Here is a 22,780-nt window from a genome sequence, read left to right as displayed (position 1 = left end):
ATCTTGGGGTGACTCTTACCAAACATGTGAAAGATCTGTATGACAAGAACTTCAAGACTCTGAAGAAGGAAATGGAAGAAGACCTCAAAAAATGGGAAAACCTCCCATGCTCATGGATCGGTAGAATCAATATAGTTAAAATGGCCATTTTGCCTAAAGCACTATACAGATTCAATGCAATACCCATCAAAATCCCAACTCAATTCTTCACAGAGTTAGAAAGAGCAATTATCAAATTCATCTGGAACAACAAAAAACCTAGGATAGCTAAAACTATTCTCAGCAACAAAAGGAAATCTGGGGGAATCAGTATCCCTGACCTCAAGCAATACTACAGAGCAATAGTGTTAAAAACTGCATGGTATTGGTACAGTGACAGGCAGGAGGATCAATGGAACAGGATTGAAGATCCAGAAATGAACCCACACACCTATGGCCACTTGATCCTCGACAAAGAGGCTGAAAACATCCAATGGAAAAAAGATAGCCTTTTCAACAAATGGTGCTGGTTCAACTGGAGGTCAGCATGCAGAAGAATGCGAATTGATCCATCCTTGTCTCCTTGTACTAAGCTCAAATCCAAATGGATCAAGGACCTCCACATAAAGCCAGACACTCTGAAGCTAATAGAAAAAAAACTGGGGAAGACCATTGAGGACATCGGTACAGGGAGAAAGTTTCTGAACAGAACACCAATAGCGTATGCTCTAAGAGCAAGAATTGACAAATGGGACCTCATAAAATTACAAAGTTTCTGTAAGGCAAAGGACACCATCAAGAGGACAAATCGGCAACCAACAAATTGGGAAAAGATCTTCACCAATCCTACATCAGATAGAGGGCTAATATCCAATATATATAAAGAACTCAAGAAGTTAGACTCCAGAAAACCAAACAACCCTATTAAAAAATGGGGTACAGAGTTAAACAAAGAATTCTTACCTGAAGAACTTCGGATGGCGGAGAAGCATCTTAAAAAATGCTCAACTTCATTAGTCATTAGGGAAATGCAAATCAAAACAACCCTCAGATTTCATCTTACACCAGTCAGAATGGCTAAGATTAAAAATTCAGGAGACAGCAGGTGTTGGAGAGGGTGTGGAGAAAGAGGAACACTCCTCCACTGTTGGTGGGGTTGCAAATTGGTACAACCACTCTGGAAATCAGTCTGGCGGTTCCTCCGAAAACTGGGCACCTTACTTCCAGAAGATCCTGCTATACCACTCCTGGGCATATACCCAGAAGACTCCCCACCATGTAATAAGGATACATGTTCTACTATGTTCATAGCAGCCCTATTTGTAATTGCCAGATGCTGGAAAGAACCCAGGTATCCCTCAACAGAAGAGTGGATGCAAAAAATGTGGTATATCTACACAATGGAGTACTATTCAGCCATTAGAAACAATGAATTCATGAAATTCTTAGGCAAATGGATGGAGCTAGAGAATATCATACTAAGTGAGGTAACCCAGACTCAAAAGGTGAATCATGGTATGCACTCACTAATAAGTGGATATTAACCTAGAAAACTGGAATACCCAAAACATAATCCACACATCAAATGAGGTACAAGAAGAAAGGAGGAGTGGCCCCTGGTTCTGGAAAGACTCAGTGAAACAGTATTCAGCAAAACCAGAACGGGGAAGTGGGAAGGGGTGGGTGGGAGGACAGGGGAAGAGAAGGGGGTTGCGGGACTTTCGGGGAGTGGGGGGGCTAGAAGAGGGGAAATCATTTGAAATGTAAATAAATTATATCGAATAATAATAATAAAAAAAGAAAATATTAAAAAAATTAAAAAAAAAAAAGAAGACCCAGATACTTAAAAAACAAACAAAAAAGCAAACAAACAAAAAACAGTGGGTATTATTATGTATTAAATTACACAAAAAAAACCTTTCAGTGCTATGCAAAACTCTTTCCAAAATATTACAACTTATGTTTTTAATTCACATTTTGTTATTATGAATAATAATTGAATTAGTCAGTGTAATGTACTTTTGAGAAAGATGTTACAGTCCTCAATGTCATACTCTGTAAGTTAATGCTGACGCTTCTCCCCAGGTTACCATTTTTGCTCTGCCATTCACTTTGCCTTGAATTCAAGATGCCAATCCTTTGGAATGTAAGCTGTGGGAATTTGGGGATATTTGCAAAATAAAACACACATGTGAATCTAGTAGTGGAAATAGGATCTAACTGATGGAGCAGGAGAACAAGGTCTAACAGAAATGAGCTTAGTGCCTGGGGGATAGAGTAGAGCCTTGCTGGAAAAGTCCCTCAACAGAATGAAGAGATAATGAAACTATCATTATCTCCCTAAAAGACGCTTTTTTTAGACACTGGAAAGGACTCATGACTGCTAGAAAATTTTGAATATGCGTCAAATTAGAACTCAGCTGAAATTTCCCATAAACAAGAGATTGTTGGGTGTGTTTGGATCAGGAGAGAGTCCCTCTCTCAAATGTCTTCCATAGTCTCCACTTACTCTCAAGTTGATAGCTAATTTTTCTTTGATAATTACTGTTATATACACATATTCATATATTTATATGTATGCATGCATACACAACTTACTGAGTCCTTTTTTGTCAGTGATGTATATACAATTAAAAATCTGACCATTCAGCATGGTATGATCAAGGGTAATTACACATTTCACATCCTTTGTTATGGTGAATTCTCTTTCTCTCAGCAACCATTTAGTTGTCTATAGTACTTTACTATAAGTGAGATCTTATGAAGAGGTTTTTCTTTCTAAGTTAATATATCCATTTGCATTGCCATTTCCAGCCTTGTTTACATAGCTACTATTGTAGAGACGAGTTCACAGAATTCTTCTGAGTATTCTGATTCTTACGATATTTTCCTTCTGCTTTTGTATTGTTCTTTTAGAAATATATATAGAAGCTAAGACATATATGTGTTTGTTGGGGCTGAGCTTCCTACCATCTTCTGATGGCTGCATTATTTCCAGTTGTGATCATCTGTGATGGTCTTCATTTGGTACAAATGAGAATCTTTAGTGAGGGGAGGAGGTAGCTACACTTCCCAGCATAGTTGGCTTGTGAAGCCCATTTGTCTTTTTAACAATAACCATTCTAACTTGTGAAATGGCATTTCTAAGTAGTTTTTATTTGTATTTCACAGATGATTAATAATGAACACTTCCTCATTTTTCCTTAAGTCAGTGATCACATATTAAATGTATTCTTTGGTATGCTATGTGCAATGGTATTTATTATAGCTTAAGTGAGTTAGAGGATTGAAGATCTATCAGATGCTGCACAGCTTGATGCAGCCCTCTGATATGAAACAAGCTTAGGATTTCACAGGGACAGGGAGAGAGCAATGTGCTAGTTTATGTCTCACAGGTTTTGTTTTGACACCTGAAAAACTTACAGCTGAGGGTTGTTATTGGTTTCACCCTATAGTTTTGGACTGTTCGTGCAGTTTCCTCTTGATAACTGTCAAAAGAATAGTTTCTGAGAACAGCTTTTGGAAGTTTCTTTGTCAGTTGGTCAAACTTTATAAAGTATAGAAATAGAAAAATAATAAAGAGGCAGGGAAACGAAAGCCTCTTTTAGCTTTAGCGATAGTAACAGAAGTTCAGGGTAGATATGTGAAAGAATGTCTACTCCCTCTTTAATAGGCCATACAAACTCATTAACAGTAAATAAAATAAATGCATAATGCAATAAAACGGAAAATTGTTTTAGTGCTTGGACTCCTCCTAAAAGAAAACATGACATTTCTTTCAAAAATCATTTATTAATTATTTTTATGTGTATATGTGAATTTGCTTGTCTGAGTTTATGTGCATCATTTGCATGCTGTGCCTGAAGAGGCTGGAAGAGGGCATCAGAATCCCTGAGCTATAATCGTGATTTGCCAAAGGGGCACTGGAACTGAACAGAGATGCCAGTGCTTTTAACCACTGTGCGAAACCTTCAACACCTCCCCCCTCATCTGAGAAAAACAAAATCAACCAACCAACCAACCAACCAAAAACAATTCTTCATGGTGGGAGTAGAGTGGAGTATAAGAATACAAGTGTCTGTTAAGGGTTTCATTGTTCCAGTCTTGTGTTTAATACTCAGATGGAGAGGATACCCATCAGAAGAGCGAGTAAGAACAGTACTATGAAACTAAAGCAGAGATAAAATCTGGACCAGGCCCTAAACGGGATCTAAATGAGATTTTATCTTTTTTTTAAGGGTGGGGTGGGGGTGTTTCTTGTTATTCCCTTCTCTGGACTGTATGTAAACACATCACCTTTATTTATGTTACAGTATAGTAGCTTAAGTTAACTCCGCAAAACTTTGAATTTTAAGCCTAAATTAAAACAATTGTAAGAAGTTACTGTGAGTGTGTCAGATTATGAAATTATCAGACACTGGGTATTTGGGCAGTAAGGGAGAAATTATAGTTAACGAACAGTGAGTTAATTTTGGTAGTCCAAAAGCTGGTGAAAATCAGGCTCCTTCCCCCATCATCCATCCTGATATGCTTGATATACTCATATTTTGTCTTATTTCCACAGACAATGTTGTCCTCCCATTGTATATGGACCCCTTATTAGTTGTGGAATCACTAGAAGTAGATATGTGCTTTCCAAATTATCCTGACATCCACTTACCTGGTCAGAACAGATGTATTGCAACTTCACATATTTGACCGACATTCTTCTGTTCATGAACATGGGTCTAAAATCGATGGCAGAAAACATGCTCTACAACATGGACCCTTGAAAAGCACATGTGACCAGATGGGTGAATTACAGTTTCCATTTAACCTATCCTCTAAACATGAATGGTGGTGACTATAATTTAATGTACTGTGTATTATTATAGGGGGTGATTCTGATGCTAAGGTCCTGTTCCCACATTGATTCGTGATCTATTAATATAGATACCAGAGGCCAACTACTGGACCGAAGAAAAGAGGGGGGACTTCTGTGTCTCTGCAGGAGGATGTGAAGAGAAGCAGAGGAAGATTTTTGCCATGCTTCAGAGGGAGAAAAGGCCACCAGCCATGTGAGATCTAGGGTGGAGCAGCCATTGGCCACTTTCCCAGCTGGGTCAGGGGTAATAACTAAAGCTGAGGCCAGTTAGGGTGTTGAGCTAGGACTAAATGTAACTGAACAACTAATGCTGAGGGCAGATTTAGGGTGCTAAGCTAAGAGTATTGGGAAGGGCATACTAGCAGTGGGAGATTAGAAGCACCCAGCAATTGAGTCAAGAAGGCAGGTTGAAAATAAGTTAGTGTGTATGTGTGTGTGTGTGTGTGTGTGTGTGTGTGCGCGTGTGTTTCAACTGCAGATATGAGGGAACCTGGGAGTGGCTGGTAGTGTGGTCTACACAGAGCTTAACACAGGATATGGGGGTTGGGTATCTCCCTGGATAGCTCAAGATGTCTCGATATTTCAAGCACTATGCCTCACTATGCCTCACTATGATCAATGTACAGCATGCTATTTCTTGTGCGCTTGTGTCAGAGCCTGTGCCTGCATCCCTCTTTTATTTACTGCATTCAAGCCCACATTATAACTTCTTTTTTGCTTAGTCATTTATTGTTTGGATTCGCTAGCATATGGCACATGAACATTAATGCTATTTTTAAAACACATTTTTTATGTTTCTTTTATGTGAATGAATAATTTACCTCATGCATATCTGTGTACTGCATGTGAGTGGAGCATCCAGAGGTAAGGAATGGTCTTCTTATTCCCAGAGACTGGAGTTAAAAATGACTGTAAGCTTCTATATGTGCTGGGAATTAAACCTGGGTCCTCTGGAAGAGCAGTCAATGCTCTTAACCATTGATTCATCTCTGAAGCCCCCAAACAAGCACTAATATCCTTAAATTGAATTATTACCAGAAGAATTCATTTCTAATTTGTCTCTTTGCACCAAGTGTATTACATTTTTATCTTTCTGTAATGGTAAAATATCCTTATTGTTAGTACAATGTCTCCTTCTTGTACTAGTCTTCAAGACTGTGTGCCATTTTAAGCACATAATGACAATTCCAGAAATATTTTCTAAATCATTAACTTTGATTTCCCAGGTGTATAAATTATTTTTGAGTAGTTGTGGTCTGAACACTGCATACTTTGACTCTTTTGGCATATGGGTACGTCTGACAGATGATTTGAAGTGTCTTATAATTACGAAATACGATCGTTTATGGAGACAGGTGTACATATGGTGTACCTTCTGAAATCAAATAAAATGTGCCCGAGTCTAGCATCTGTGTGGAATGCATCCATCACCGCAGGACTGGGGACCGATTTGAAGCTTCTTTTTCTTTTAGTAGAAATAGCCTTTCTCATGACTTTTCTACACAGGCTTACTCAGTCAGAAACACACTGTTATAAATTCAGTTATATTTCACAATCCCCAGTGTCCTATTTGTCACTCGTGTATTACCAGATTAAGATATGTATTGTGTTTGAACATAGGCTGAGCTGTTAGAGCAACATCAGACATGTAGACTTAAAGCCTTTTCATTTTGCTTATAAAAGGCATCAGGAAGTGGATAGACAGGCTTGTTGGGCAGCTCAGGTTTTTCATGCCATCCACTGGTGCCCTTATACCACCCTTCTAGGGGACTGTTTGCAATCTAACTTGCCCAACAGTGAGAGAGATGCCTAAGAGAGATGCTTTTGTTTTTAAGGAAACAATCTAGAAACACTTAGATAGTTTCCTGTCTCAAATGACTTTCCAAGGTTAGTCTCTGTCTCTCTCTGTCTCTCTCTGTCTCTTTCTGTCTCTCTCTGTTTCTCTCTGTCTCTGTTGCACTCTCTCTCTCTCTCTCTCTCTCTCTCTCTCTCTCTCACACACACACACACACACACACCAAAAAAGAAAACAAAAACAAAAAAAAATCTAAAAAACCCTCCAAACAAACCACAAAACAAAAAACAAACCATACCAAATCCAAAACAAACAAACAAACAAACAAACAAACAAACAACACAAACAGAAAAGCAGAGAAGATGAACAAGCCTGTGTTAATAAAAGGGAGAAGTGGCACACAGAGATGGCTGACTAGTTTGACTCACTCTGGTCATCCAGCCATGCTCCCTCAATACCTCTTTCCTGTCTTAGTCATTTTCTAAAAAGAAAAAAGAAAGGAGAATCCAAGCTTTCTTTAAATTATTCCATCCATAATAAATTGAGGCACATAAAATGAGTGCTACGTTTCCGTATTTGACAAGTTTGATGATTGTTCTTTGCTATCTGATGAGTCTTCCGTGGGTGTAGAAATCATGCATGCCCATCCTTCTCTGTGTACTCACTGTTCCTATCTATGGAGTAAACAGCTCTTTTCAGATTATGTCATTCCCATGATGCTCTGCTCTGCCCAACCACTGTGTCAACCAGCCACAGCACAAACCCTGACACCCTAAGTCAGACTATATTTTCTTTCTAAATTTTAATTTATCCCTCAGGTTTTTGGATAAGCAACTATAATAGTAACTAACACAGTAGCACAGTCTTGGGTGAGCTAACTCTAGAATGTTAGTGTTAAATGAAAGAGGGAAAAAAGAAAGAAGGAAGGGAGGAACAAAGAGAGGGAAAGAAGAGAGGATGGAAAAGGGATGAGAAAGAAAGACAAAAAACATGGCTGACATTCAGCTAGCAAAGTGCATGACTGTTAATGTTATCACGCCTGATTTCAGAGAAGCTCGTCTAATACTAAAGCTCAATTTCTTCATTCGATGTTTGAAAAACTACACAATCCACAACTAATTATTTTTTAAGAGTTCCTGAAAATAGGGCTTGGGCAGACTTTCCATTCCTTTGGCGCATCTATGAAAATACAAACACCACAAGCAGAGAGAGCCTGAATATTGTAGGAAATATTCCATTCTGGAGAAAGTAGGCAAATCTTACAAATGTTTTTAAAAAGTTATACAATTTTCTAAGTGATACAATAACTGTTAACTGATCTTGATTTTTTTCCCCCGTTAGCGATTTATTTGGGTCACTGCACTTTTTATACAATTCTTTAATATATTCTCCACAGAATCCTCAATTGACTGCAGAGATGATTAACAGTAGGCTTCCCTGCTGTTCAGCTCAGTCATTCATGACTTTACCAGATGGTTTTACTTTTTGGGCCAATGATTTTTTTTCATACTGTTTCCCCTCCCCTGGATACAGTCAAGATTCAAAATATGATACTAAATTTCATTACTAAAATATAAAATAGTAGGGAGAAAAATCCTTTTTCTCATACTTAAAGTTAATAATCAGCTTGCTGCTGTGAGCCAGGTAATTTTAAAGTTTACCTATTTTCTACAATTACTACCTCATTATTTTTCTTCTCTGCTGATAAAAGTGCCGTTAGTTTTTTACCACCTCTAACAATCTCCCCTTTCGTTTGCCTATTATTTTTATGGACCTTACTTATTTAACAATTTCATTTAATGTGTGGTCAAAGTCCTGTTGAGCAAAGCTCATCATTTATTACTCTTCTAATTATTTCTAGCCTGCACAAACAGCACATGGTTAGAAGTGCATCTATGTAGAGGAACACAGAAAGCAATACCTAAGACGTTTACCCATGATTTAATATGGCAATGCAAATTCATCTGAAAGCTAAAGGTTTCATTAAAAAAATATGTCTGTCACCATGCAACATTTTTGGAAATTCCTCTGCTCTTTAGAAAATATCATATGTTTTGTAACTTAATTGATTGTTTTCTGAGGTAAGCAAAGCACTTGAAGAACTTTGCTATATTAGTCTATAAAGTCATTATATTAAACCATTTAAACTCCCAATCTCTGTGTATGCATACGTGTGCATCTTTATGTGCATGTTTGCATATGCAAGTATGTGTGTATTAGGCAAGTTTTAAATGTAATAAGCATATAATTTCAATTATTTGTTCTTTTTCATTAGACTGTCTAGGCTTAACCTCTGGGCAGAAAGAATGACTAAGGTCAATTCTGTCCTTTTACAAATGGATAAGACAGAAGTTTGACATACTAGTGTCCATGGCTCTAAGTGGCAAATGGGAAAGGGACAGATTTTAATTTCTTCTTACCCCCGACCTATCTTTCATTTCCTCCCATTTTGTACAGTTTGTGGTTTTGGGATGGGCACCTTAGCTACTCACATTATTTAACTGTCAATAGCGGCCATATATAAAGGTCAAGTGAAATATACTAAATGTTGTTTATTCTCAATATAGCAGAAAACTTTACTGCTATTCATTATTAATTCCTAAATTTTATAAATGTTAACGAGGTTTAAAATGACTACTTTATATTTGCAAAGAATGGGTTGATTTGATTTAAATGTAAGTTTACTCAAAGATACAATTTTCAATTTTTATAAGCATTTTTAAGTTGTTTTTTTAATTAGTTACTTTATGCCTCTCTACACATTTCAATAAAATGTAACCACATTTTAATAACCACAGTTTTTGGTACACATTCCAGAATGTAGTCTCTTTAAAGGCCAGCATCTAGCTTATTCATAGCAATTATAAAGGGCCTGGCATATATACATACCCTCAGTATGAACAGATCAATGAATATAATATTGTTTATAAATTATGCATTTCATATATAGAGATATATTAATGCATATAGACATATAATAAATTATGCTAACTATTTGTAATGTTTGAAAGATTAGTTTGCATTAAGTTGCATTAAGTAGTTGCATTAGTTGCAATAAGTATTATTATGTCATTTTAGAATGAATGTCATTAGAATATCATTATGTCATTTTAGAATTGTGAAAAGGCAAAATGGGATAAGTGAGAATCTACTTGAGATATGATGTAGAAAAAGGAGAGAATAAGGTATTTTTGGCAAAGAAGAAACAGGATACACAAAAGTTTATTTACTCTCATGTGTAACATTTAACATTAGATACAAGGCACAGAGTGGCAGAACATGAGGTTGGAGAATGGACAGGGAACAGTAGCAGCTCCCATTGGGTAGAAGGTTTAGAAGAACTCAATTACTTATTGATTGAGTCACATTCTCAGTGAGCATGTATTTGCTGAGGGATGGATACTGTTCATATTGTAATGTCTAATTGATCCCTTCATAGAAATTACACTTTTAATATAATTTGCTTTAGAAAGATGTATTAAACAAACCTGTATTAAAGTGTTGTTCATCAGATGGTGGCACTCTAGGCGCTAACTGGGATCCCAAGGACTTTAATATCACTGATGAATTAAACAACCAGCAAGCTTGTAAGAGAAATGACTATTTGGAGGTAATAGGAGGTGTGACAAGTGGGACCTAGCTGGCAAAGGTGGGTAACCTGGACAAGAAGTTTCTGAAAAAAATCTTTCATATGTTAAGTTGGCTTACTGAGTTAATTTATCACAGTGATGATGATAATGACAACACAAACAACAACAACAGCAACAACAACAACAACAACAACAACAACAACAACAACAACCACAGCAACAAAAATGATGCCCGGATGTGGAACCACTGTGTAACAACTTGAAAACATTTCAGAAGCCTTTGGGACTCATCTGCATGAGGAATTTTAAAAGGTTTGAAGAAGGCTACAAAGGGCTTAGAACAACATAGGTAGTGCTGAATGTATAATTCTGGTGGAGCACGTAAAACCAGAATCCCAGCAGGAATGAAGATTGTTAATACCATTCTTAGTGAATTTTAGGTCAAAATGAGAACTCTCCTGGGAATTGATCTAGGGGCTACTCAGCTAAATGGGGATCCCTCTTAGTTGGAGATTCTAGGAGAATGGAGGTGCTAGGAGATGCCTACTCAGGAAATACATATTTAGTAAGAAAAGCCAGTGGAGGAGATAAACCACGGGCTATATACCCTTTTTGGTATATATGCACTTATATGTACCAATTACTTTTAAGATTCAAAGTTATCAAGTTATAGTTGTAATTGACTTTTCCACAACTATTACTTGGAAATGTTGAATATTTAGATTGCACTTTTATGTATGTTTACTCCTGGAGTCCAGCTTCTGGGTGGAGACTACCTAATCATGCATCTGCATAAAATAATAACTTTATTCATATGTAAACTAGTTTTGCTGATCCCAAAGATTCACATTCTCTTTCCTGGCACTTTATTATTTGCTGAAAAATAGTCTAATTATAGGCTTCTCTTTTCAGAGTCCTAGGTCTAATTATTAGTCACATTGACCTTTTCTGTTGAATAAAAAGAAACAAATGTTATATCATAAACCATAAAAGCGATGGCGTTAAATGCTAGCTGTAAGGAGGTGCATTCATTATGTACTCCCAAATTAGAGCGGAACATCTTTGCAAGGCTTGCATTTGGATGCCTTTGAGACCTCCTTTTTTTCAGCTTTTTAGAAAACTTCTTTCTTTTTAATGGTTTTTGTGACCCTCAATGTTTTCCTTAGGAAAAATACTTAAGTCAAACTTTATTTATTGCTTAAGGAAAAGGCTTCTGTGGAGTTGGCACGCAACTTCAAATTTGTTCTGACTTTCCAAAGGGGCAGAAAGCGAATCACCCAAGTCACTTTCTGTGGAGACTGGATGACAACAAAGACGATTTTCTGCAAACACTCATCAAGGCAGAGGCCTGTTAAGGACAATGCATCCTGCAAGGGCAGAAAGCCAGCCAGGACTCTCTAGTTAGCTATGTGAATACTTTCCATGTGTCATATTTGACTGCAGTGTTTCCTTAATGAGGGAACTAAGATACAGGCCATGTGCATCTGCTAACTTTACAGGAAAATGGAGTCTCTGTAGTAAAATAAATTCTACCCTACTTTATACTCAATTTTTAGAATTTTCTAGAATCCATTTCATATTGTATCTGATAGAAGAGGAATCATTTCCATTCTATACCTGTAAAATACCCTTCTTTCTTTATTATAGCTATTAATTTATGTGCATTTTTACATTGATACTTTCAGTATGGATTTTTTAGGATGTAGATTTGGGGAGAAATGCCTATTAAGAAACTCAGAAGGAAATTTGAACGGTCATTAAAATGTAACAACATTCAGACTTTGAATAAAAAAATCCATTAAGCCTTGTGAAGAGTGTATTGACTGGCTTACTTTTCCAGGATTCCAAAACTGACATAGTTCAGAAAGCCTTCAAACATATAGGATTCTCTAGCAGAATCATTCCTGTGAAAATACTAATACAGGGTAGTGTTTCAAGAAAATGGATCCTTTCAAAACACTAATAAAATATAACACATGATCTTATTCCATTTACTCATTCAGAGAACAATGTGTAGTTATTAGCTACAACTAGGCAGTCGTGAAAAAAATATTTCCTAACCTTAGGAGCTTGTATGGTAGTAGAAAAAAAATGAAATAATAAAAATATACTGCTATGACAACCACTGAAAGGTAAAATTATGAGGGAGATATAAAGTGTTTTGGTATATGGCCATAGAAGTGTAAATGTCAGGTTTTTTCCCTGCTACAGTATGAGATATGAACTTGGGTCACATGCCTTAATTGGGAGATGAATTGTGTTCTGGGGAAGGTAAGTGAGCTACTAAGCTGAGTGAGATCAGTCAGTTGGTGTACCAGTGAAAGCTCAGGTACAGAGCCGTTCCCATTTGAAGGTGGAGGTGGCCTTTTTTAACTTGTTTTAGTTGGTCACTAGCTGAGCTGTTCCTGCATGGCCAATAGAAAAACACTATTGTGCATAAAGGAGATTTAGCTATGAGTACTTATTAAATCAAACTGATTGGCAGTAAGCAATGCACACTCCAGTCTGTCAAAAGTATCTGAATGGAACTTCCATTCAGATGGTTGACTTATACTGAGATGGCATTGAGAACATGAGAGAGAAACAGAGCTGATTATCTCTGAGAAAACTGCAGCGGGAAAGAACAGTTGTTGTACAGACCTGAACCTATTTTATTTGAGGAGTGGTGCCACGTCTATCAAGACTACTACTCTGTGACCAAGAGGGTACATAGACAGAGGAGGTCTTGAGAAAGAGAGAGATCAGATGAGATTCTGTAGGTCATTGAGTTATACAAAGGATCATTTCGCTTGCATACTCATAGTAGCAGTTGTATATGAATAGACTGTGGAGATAATATAAGCTAGAGAGTTAATGGTGGCCCATACTGCATCAAATAGCCCTTTGCTTTAACATACTCTGATTGTGATTCCTTTATATAGACTCTGTAAGTTCTGTATATATGCAGCGGTGATGTCCCCAGTGTTTGGCAACAGTATTGCATAGGTTTCAACTGGAAGCTGGCTTTTAGCATGATATATAGAAAAGACATTTTTTTTTTGGTACACAAATAGATTTATAGCCATCTTGGAATAAAACTTTTGACTTTTAAGTGATGACATCTTCAATATAAATGGGCAATATTTGATGTTTTCTTTCTTTTTTATCAAAAGAAGCAAGATGACATTATTTGGAGTACAGTGTCATACAGACTGATAGCGAGACATGTGAGTGCTAATACTCAAGGGCTAGCTAGCATTTGTCATTTTCTGAGAAAAGGAGCAAAGAACATTTGGTTTGCCTTGGGGGCTGGAAGGTAGAACTTTTTGAAAATGCTAGCTATAGGATATATGTATGTAGGTCTAAAGGGAACAGAGAATGTTACACACAGGCAGATCTAGAGTCTAGGATTTTTGACATTTTTTGGACTCTACTTCTGCTGTGGACCTGCAACACTTTATGTTATACTTGTTTATTCTGTTTGCTTTGTAGGTTTCATTCTGACTGACAGTGAGATTTCAGGTATCTTTTATTTATACTTGTATACTCAGAGTCTATTAAGTGCCTACATTTTACACACACACACATACACACACACACATACACACACACACACACAGGTATATATGTATATGTGCAAATATATCTGATACATCATTATGTTTGTTTTTCTCCTGCTAGTATACAAACTCATATGGTTAGAGAATGTTTTCTCAAGACTGTTTACCTAGTTGTATAGAATAAATATGCATTGCTGAATAAATGAGTAAATGGAACAAGATCATGTGTTATTTTATCAGTGTCTTTAAAGGATGACTTTTTTTTTTGAAACACTAGCCTGAATGATTTACTTCACTGGAAAGAAAGATTCTGTTAGAGACCACTATATGTCCGAAGGTCCTCTGAAATATCTCAGTTTTTGAATACTGTAAAAGTAACCCTATCAATACATCTTCACAAGGCTTAAGAGATTTTTCATTCAAAGCCTGAATCTTGTTCTTTTAATAACTATTCAAATATATTCTATATGTGTGAATGTGTATACATATACACATATACATATATTTGTAAATGTATACATATATTATTTATGTGTGTATATATATAGGTTTATATATTGTACACACACACACACACACACACACACACACATACACACACACAAATCTTCAGAATCTAGTACTAGGACCACACTAAACCACATTGGATACATTACCGGGTATATAAAATGTGCCTTGAAGACAAAGAAACACTCTATAACTTAAATCAGCTAAGAGACTGACTTCTACAAAGTAAGAGTAGCTTGTCTGGGTGTTAGTGTCAACAAGTAGTTTAACACAGAGTAGTTCTAAGAGTTTGATGGGCTTCCCTCTCCCATTTTTTTTTTTTGCAGTGTTTCATGTGTTTCTTTGCTTTTTTCAAATGTTATCCCATTTCCTGGTTCCCCAGTGTCTTGTCACGATAGTCTTCATATTTTTGTTCTGAAAGATTACATTGCCCATTAAAAATGATATTGCTTTCTTTTAGATTCAGTATCAGAATCTAAGTACCAGAGGCCTGTATGTTAGTGGCTTGCTTTTTAGTTCATCACAGTTGGGAGATGTTTAACGCTTAAGAGTGGGAGGCTGAGGAGAAGAAGTAGGTCAATGAATGCATCCCTTTGGGAGGTGGTTGGGCCCTAGGCTTCTTTTCGGTCTTTTGAGCCAATGTTCTAAACTAAACAATTTGCTCCATGATACACAGCTTTCCCATAGCACTCAAAGTAATGAGGACCACAGCCTCATTTTTTTTCCTTCTTAATAGTCAAAATATATATACAAGTCAGTTACCTGAAGTATGTTGTGGAAATTGGAAGCTAACAGGGCATCAGGGCAGGGCAGAGGAAGGAAGGATAGATATAGGACTCCAAAGATGATTGAAAAGTCACATACATTTTGATTTGTAACGCCAACATGTATGCAGTCATCAGACATACACTCAAGGAAACCATTCACCACTGTTGGATGCCTGTTGCAAATGTTGATTAAGTTTGTTTTTAGCTGGGCGGTGGTGGCGCACACGCCACCTATACATAGAAACCCTGTCTCGAAAAAAACCAAATCAAATAAAAAAAAGGTTGCTTTTAAATCCATACTTCTAACCTGGGTGGTGGTGGTGCACGCCTGCAATTCCAGCACTCTGGGAGGCAGAGGCAGGTGGATTTCTGAGTTTGAGGCCAGCCTGGTCTACAAAGTTAGTTCCAGGACAGCCAGGGCTATACAGAGAAACCCTGTCTCAAAAAAAAAAAAACAAAAAATCAAAACAAAAAAAAATACAAAAAATACAAAAAAAATCCATACTTCCTCTCCTCTACCATTTCAATAACAAATATCTCCCCTAACTCAGTTTTTCATCGAATTAATGATGTAATCTATTTAACAATGCGATTATAATAGGATGTATTATTTCTCCCTCCAATATTTTCATCCTGAGTGAGGTAATTCAATCACAAAAGAACACACATGGTATGCACTCACTGATAAGTGGGTATTATCCCAAAAGGTTGGAATACCCAAGATACAATTCACAGACCAAAGCTCAAGCAGATGATGGCCTTATTGGTCATCAAAGGGAGGAGAGGTCTTTGGTCCTGAGAAGGCTGGATGCCCCAGTATAAGGGAATGCCAGGACAGGGAAGAGGGAGTGGGTGAGTTGGTGAGTAGGGGGGATGGGACAAGGTGTTTTTGGAGAGGAAACATGGAAAGGGGAATACATTTGAAATATAAATCAAGAAAATATCTAAGAAAAATTGCATTAACCACTGGACATAGAGAATTTGACAGCGTTCCTTCTGTCGGCTTATATCCACTTCATACAGTAATGATTTAATGAAGTTATTGTCACACAAATGCAACATGCAATTTGAATAAAGTTAATTGTTTTGTGTGTAATATTATTTTTACCTAGTTTGGATTTTTTTTTTAACCATGATAGAGTTCACAATACAACTCACTCATTATAAGTTCACAATTGGTGGTATTTTGTATATTCACAGGTGCAATCATTGCTATGTCCATGCTTAGGGAATTTCCTGCGTGTACAAGAGATCCCGTAGTATAAAACTTTTATCAGTCTTTCTGCTCTTATATGTCCTTGTCCCTTACTAGCAATCAAGTACCTACCTTTTGATTCCGTTTTTTTTAAATTTTTTTGCCCTTTATGATATCACACACATATGAGCTCATGCAAAATGCATTCTTTCACTAAAGGATTGATCTAGCATTGGAGGGGAATATAAAGACAGAGAAAAAAAGGAGGGAGGTCATTGGAGAATGGATGGAGAGAAGAAGGTTTATGGGACATATGGGGAGGAGGGATCCGGGAAAGGGGAAATCATTCGTAATGTAAACAAAGAATATAGAAAATAAAAATATTTAAAAAAATAGGTTTTAACATTCACTCAGGCTATTATATAAGTTACAAATCTTCTTTTTAGTTCTAAATTATACTCAACTGTGTGGGTGTACAAATTATACATATTTAATTATTCTCTTATATAAGCAATTATGAAAAATGTTTTTAAAAACTTGGTTTAAATTCATTTTTTGAAAATTTTAACATATATATATATATATATATATATATATATATATATATATATATATATATATATATATATATATTCATTCTGAGATGTGAAATACCTCGGCTTCTCTAATCCCCATCTTATCCCTGTTAACTTCTCTTCAGCCCTTCAACTCCCTTTCAAACATATTTCTGATACTCTGAGATTAACCAGGATTATATTAGTGACCTTGATTTTGGAACCATCCATTGGAGCCTAGCAGGCTTTACAGTGGCTACCTTACTGAAAACAATGACTACCTCTCACTAAAAATTTATCAATAGCAAATAGTTCTCCCTCTTCCTGCTAAACTATTGGCTATTTCTCTGATAGAATCTCAGAGTTGCATTTATGTATGGCTATAAATATAAATACTTAGAAGGCATTTTGGCACGGTGACAATTTTCTTAAACACTAAGAAGCTCCTTCCTTGGAGTTTAAGACCTGATTAGCCATGAATTTTGGCCTGGATTTACAGTATAGGATATGAATTCCCTCTTCTGAAGTGGGTTTCAGATCTAATAAAAAAATTGGTCAGTGAAGAAGGGTTTTATGAACATTTGCACATCAGCTGTTTTTTTTGGGGGGGGGGGGTTTCGAGACAGGGTTTCTCTGTGTAGCCCTGGCTGTCCTGGAACTCACTCTGTAGACCAGGCTGGCCTCAAATTTAGAAATCCGCTTGCCTCTGCCTCCCAAGTGCTGGGATTACAGGCGTGCGCCACCACGTCTGGCTAAATCAGCTGTTTTTGTGGACATGGTATTATGTCCTTTGAGTATGTACCACAAGTATAATTGCTATACCACACTGTAATTTTTTCTGATACTAATGATGCTAAACATCATTTTATGTGTTTATTAACATTATGTCTCATTGAATGATCCTTTCTATTATTATCTTGAAATTTCTTTCTTTGATGATTATGAAAACCAAAGATTTAAATTTATATTGTGCATGAAATATAGTTTGTATTTGTACATATATGTATATTGTGTATGGTTTATTGAGTTGTTTAGGACAATTATATGAGCAAATACTTGATACCATATTTATTTATCTTTGTGGATTTCCCTTTATCAGTTCATAAGTAAGAGTGATGATGGAAACACAAGATCAGGGTCATTTGTCTCAAGATGCCAATGGGAGGCATATAAGTTAATTAAGACTGTATATGCAAGTAAAATTAACAAAAGCTAACAACTGAATACAGTTCTATATTGTACCCTAGGGTAAAAAGTTTTAATGTCTTTTTTTTTTTTCAAAAAAAAAAAAAAGATAAACAGTGACTCTAAGCACCAAGTGATTTTAGAATGACTAAAAAGAATTCTAAACACTAGAGGGGGATGGCTTAGTGGGTAAAGATGTTTGCTACCAAGCCTATAAACTGAATTTTATACACAAATTTGGTGGATGGAGTGAATCACTCCCACACGGTGTCTTCTGACTTGTGCTTGTACACCATGGCACATATGCATGTGCACACAAATAAATAATAAATAAATGTTCAAATAACCATCAGAGGAATGGCATTGTATCTCTTGTGGAATAGTTCCTGAATATATTTGTGCTATATTATATTATTTAAACTGAGTCACAGAACTATAGACTGTATGGAAGAAAGAATGAATCAAACTAATGCATTCATGAAAGTGAGGCTTGCTATTTTCAGTAAGTTTGATTTCAGCCAGAATTTGAAGATTTGTAGAACTACATTTATTTTTTAACTAGGTGTAATTCTGAAGATTCTCTGTTGTCATCTTTAGGCTGAATCCATGAGCCAGTTCAGGCTCTGCACAAAAGGTATATTTTTCTCAATATGCACATATTTCAAGTTTTAATTACGCCTCTTTAGTTAAAAACTTATAAAAATATTAAGCTTCTCTTTTCATCAATTTAATTTAAAGCTTTAAAATATTAACTGTCGCTTAAAATACAACCATCTTCATATACCAGTCTTCTGCCTCCTTCGTATTATTAGATCTGCAACTGTGCCTCATTCCATTAGTTGATCTTACTTGTGGTTTTATAAAAAGAAATGCACAAAAAGAAAATGTTCCTATAGAGAATGAATCTGTAATGATTTTTTTTGTTTTACCATTTAAACTGGCAAGATTAGTGCCCAAGAGATGGTACTTGACTCTATTATTGCAAAGAGATATTTTATTCTTATTTTTTATTTTCTTTTTTGTTGTGACTGACATAAAACACTCTGATAAAATTCCTTATGGACTAAAAGGATTTATTTTTATCACACCTCCAGGTCACAGTTTATCACTGAGGGAAGGGTAAAAGCCACAGGGAGGAGCTGTGGTTCCTACCTCCATGCCTTGCTGGCTTGCTCTATGTCTTGATCTCAGGGTTAGGCTTAGCTAGTTTTCATATCCAGCCTATAGCATCTGCTTAAGGATGGTGATGCTCACAGTGGTCTGGACCATAGTGAATCAACAATAACCCAGAAATTCCCTCACAGATCAATCCTATCCAGGCAATTCTTCGCCTGAGGCTTTCTTCTCAGACGACTCTGCTTCATCAAGTTGGCCGTTAAGTTAACGAGGACAGCATCCTAACTAAAGCCAATTCTCAAAGCTAATTGATACACATGGCTCCAATTTGTATTTGAGTCTCCAAAACTAAAAAAAAAAAAAAGCATATACAGTAACCTCATAATCTAGTTTGTATCAAATGATTGTTTTATTCCTGTATTTGATGGGAGAGACATCTGATTTGTTGTACTGGATATCTAAGTTCAAACCAACCTTCTTTGATACACAATTGTTAAGATTCATTTGTGTCCTAGTCCTTTCAAGGGAGATACAAATCCCTGCACGATGTCTCTTTGACATGGTAGTAGTATACATGCTGGATTAATTACACCTTTGGAACTAATCCTCTCTGATTTTATGAGGTTTATTATTGCTGGATGATATTCTCAAAGGGTCACTAAAGTGTCTGTACATCCTTGTGGTGTCATTGGTGACTTTTTCTCCAGATTAGTTTTTCCTAGAACTTTTGTAAGACACACAGTGTCTCATACTGGGGTAAAGAGCTAAGTAATGCCTTAGCCAAGATTAGGAAGGTAGTTCTTTCCTTTGGACCAGAGGCAAACATACTAGCTCCTTACAAAGATGAAAATTTCCAGATCTTAAAGGGCATCAGTAGTTATTCAAACCTTGAGCACATAGATTTCTCATCTCTTTCCCACGGAGACAGCCAGGGCAAAAGATCACAGCACACACATAAAACTAAGCGCCCGTGCTGTGCTGTGAGCAGTAGTCCCTAGCTGCAGGTCCAATCGTATCAAGTTCTATGGAATCATCTGGGTGATTGTAGCAAGCTGCCTGCTAGCTTTCTAGTTAGCTCAAAGTTCAGATTTTCCACAAGTCTTCTAAGTCTGGGGAAGCCTTAAATTTAGGTCTTGTGCAGCCCTTTCATAAAGGTATTTTGGGGCCGAACGTTAACCATCTTGTGATATAAGACACGTTTAATAAGCTATCTTTCATTCTACACATGTGAATGAAAGTTTGTAATATTGAAAATCTGAGAGAGTCACTAATCATATCAACTATTTTGCTTAATTTTCTCATGGAATACAGATAAAAGTGGCCATAAAAAATCCCAAAGGTGAACGTCATCATATTTTCTAAAATCAATAGTATCAACATCCTTTGTAAGTACAACATTGAAAATAGATGTAAAAATCAATAAATATAAAAATATCACACCTTTCTAAAAGACTGAATACACTATTTACTTTACTGTCAGTGTTTAGAGAAAACAGTTCTTGTGGTATCTCTACTCCCTGAGTGAATGATTTTGATAAGCAGATTTTAATAGAAAATGATAGTTCATCATCTAACTGACCTGGTGGATTTGTACTTGGGCTAGGAAACTGAGCAAATCGTCTCTTTGTTTGCACAAACCATTATGGGGACTCTTGGGGATTGAACTGTGCCCTTGCCTTCTTCATTCTCTGTTAAAGGGGAACAAACATTACATTGTTACCAAAGCAGATGCCAAGAGGATTTAGAACAGTATGAGTGAGTTGACAGTGACATTTGTAAGCAGGAAAAAATTCTTGTCATACTTACTGTTATTAGACAGCAATGTCTAGAAATTTCCTAGTCCCACCTTACCAGGGGTCAACATTAGCTGCTGGCATGTAGCTGTTATTGACGTTGGGAAATGTTTTCCCATGCTACTGTAAGAAAAAGAACCAAAAGGTACACATTTTTTCACCTTTACAAACCATTTGACAGTTTATAGTAAAGTTCATCTGACACAAAAAATAATTTCATCTGTAACAAAGTTGCTTGCATAGTTTTGCATAATTCATAGTTTAAGTCTTTATGAAAATGCTACACCACAGGTTTTTTGCTTTCTGAGCTTTTTAAAAATTTTTAGTTTTTTGAGAATTGTATATATGTTTTGATCAAATTCACTCTTCTAGATACACCAACTATTACCCTTTACCAAACTTTGCGTAACATTTTTTTAAAAAATAATTCATTAAGACCAACTTGTGCTGTCAAATATTCTTCGATACGTGGCTTTTCACTTTGCTTTCTTAACAGTGGTTACACTTTTAGAGAAAACTCTTTCTCTCTCACAACAACTATTAATTGCCAACAGGTCCACAGCTACGGATGACTCTCCCAGTCTCTTCTTTGTGCTGAGACATGCTTTGTCTTAGGCTTTTGTAAGCCTTGTGTTATTCATGCTATTACAGCATTATGAATGTGTATATGCAGCTGCCCCAGCATATCCAGAAGACACTATTACCTTGTAGTCCTCCACCAACTCTGGCTCTTATATTTTCTTATCCACAACTTCTCTGATGATCCCTTAACCTTTGGGGGAGATTGCATGATATATAGGTTCCACTTAGGGCTAAGCATTCTGTAATTTCTTACTTTCTGTGCCTTGCCCAGTTGTCAATATCTGTGTTATTCACCATCTACTGCAAAAAGAAGACTGTCTTATTATGGTTGAGAGATGCATTAATCAGGAGGCAAAACAAGTAAGTCATTAGAGTTAGTCTAATAATATGCAAACTTACCCCCCAAAAAAAATAATAGTATTACGTTTTCTCTTAGGGCCTTTGTCTTGTCTAGCCAGAGATTCTTGGCATCATGTTTGTGCCAAGTATGAGTTTCATTTTTTAGAGTAGGATTTAAGTCCAGTTTGGAAGTGGTAGGTTGTTCTGATGGTGTTCATGATACTTTTGCGCCAGTGAGCCTGTCTTGCCACGCTAGTCTTTGCTGTAACTCACAGTGGTGGGTAAGAGTGAAGCTGACTTTTCTCTCTTTGGTGGTGTCTGTACCACCACACATCGCTGTGAAAGGCGCAGTATCTTTGAAGCAAATCCTGAAACTATATCTTGCAAAGGGAAGACTTCATCCCATTGGGGTTCTCTATATAGTCAGAAATATGAGCTCAATTCTTCTAAAGATACTAAGGAGTAAAGGACTTCACCTTATAATAATTCTTTCTGATTTTGCACCATTTTAAGATTCTGGCCCTTTGTTTTGTTTCACTTTCCTGTGAATATTTTTTTTTTCTCACTGTTTTTTTCCTCCCTGAATTCCTGTAGCACGACATGCTTGATCTTGTTTCATTCATTCTAACCTTTCAGGTTTCTTCAGAGTAAACCTGCTTTCTGTGTTTGTCTGTTAGCCTTACTAGTATTTCCGTAATTCAGAATATAGATGGATCCAATTTAAACTATCCTACCACTTAGCTGTAGACTCCTGTATTTACCCAACTATTGTTTTCTCCTTCTTGGGTAACACCCATTATTTTAAAGATTCTGTGACTTAAATGTTGATGTTTTCCTAGTTAGTTTTTAAAATGCTTAAAATTCAAACTACTATAATGATAAATGGAATCAAATTGAAGACCCAGATATAAATGCACAAACCTATGGACAACCTATTTCTTAATAAAGAAGTCATAAATTTACACTGCAGTAAAA

This window comes from Apodemus sylvaticus, chromosome 20 (assembly GCF_947179515.1).
Source record: "Apodemus sylvaticus chromosome 20, mApoSyl1.1, whole genome shotgun sequence".
Lineage (NCBI taxonomy): Eukaryota > Metazoa > Chordata > Mammalia > Rodentia > Muridae > Apodemus > Apodemus sylvaticus.
Note: the sequence above shows the minus strand (reverse complement) of the source record.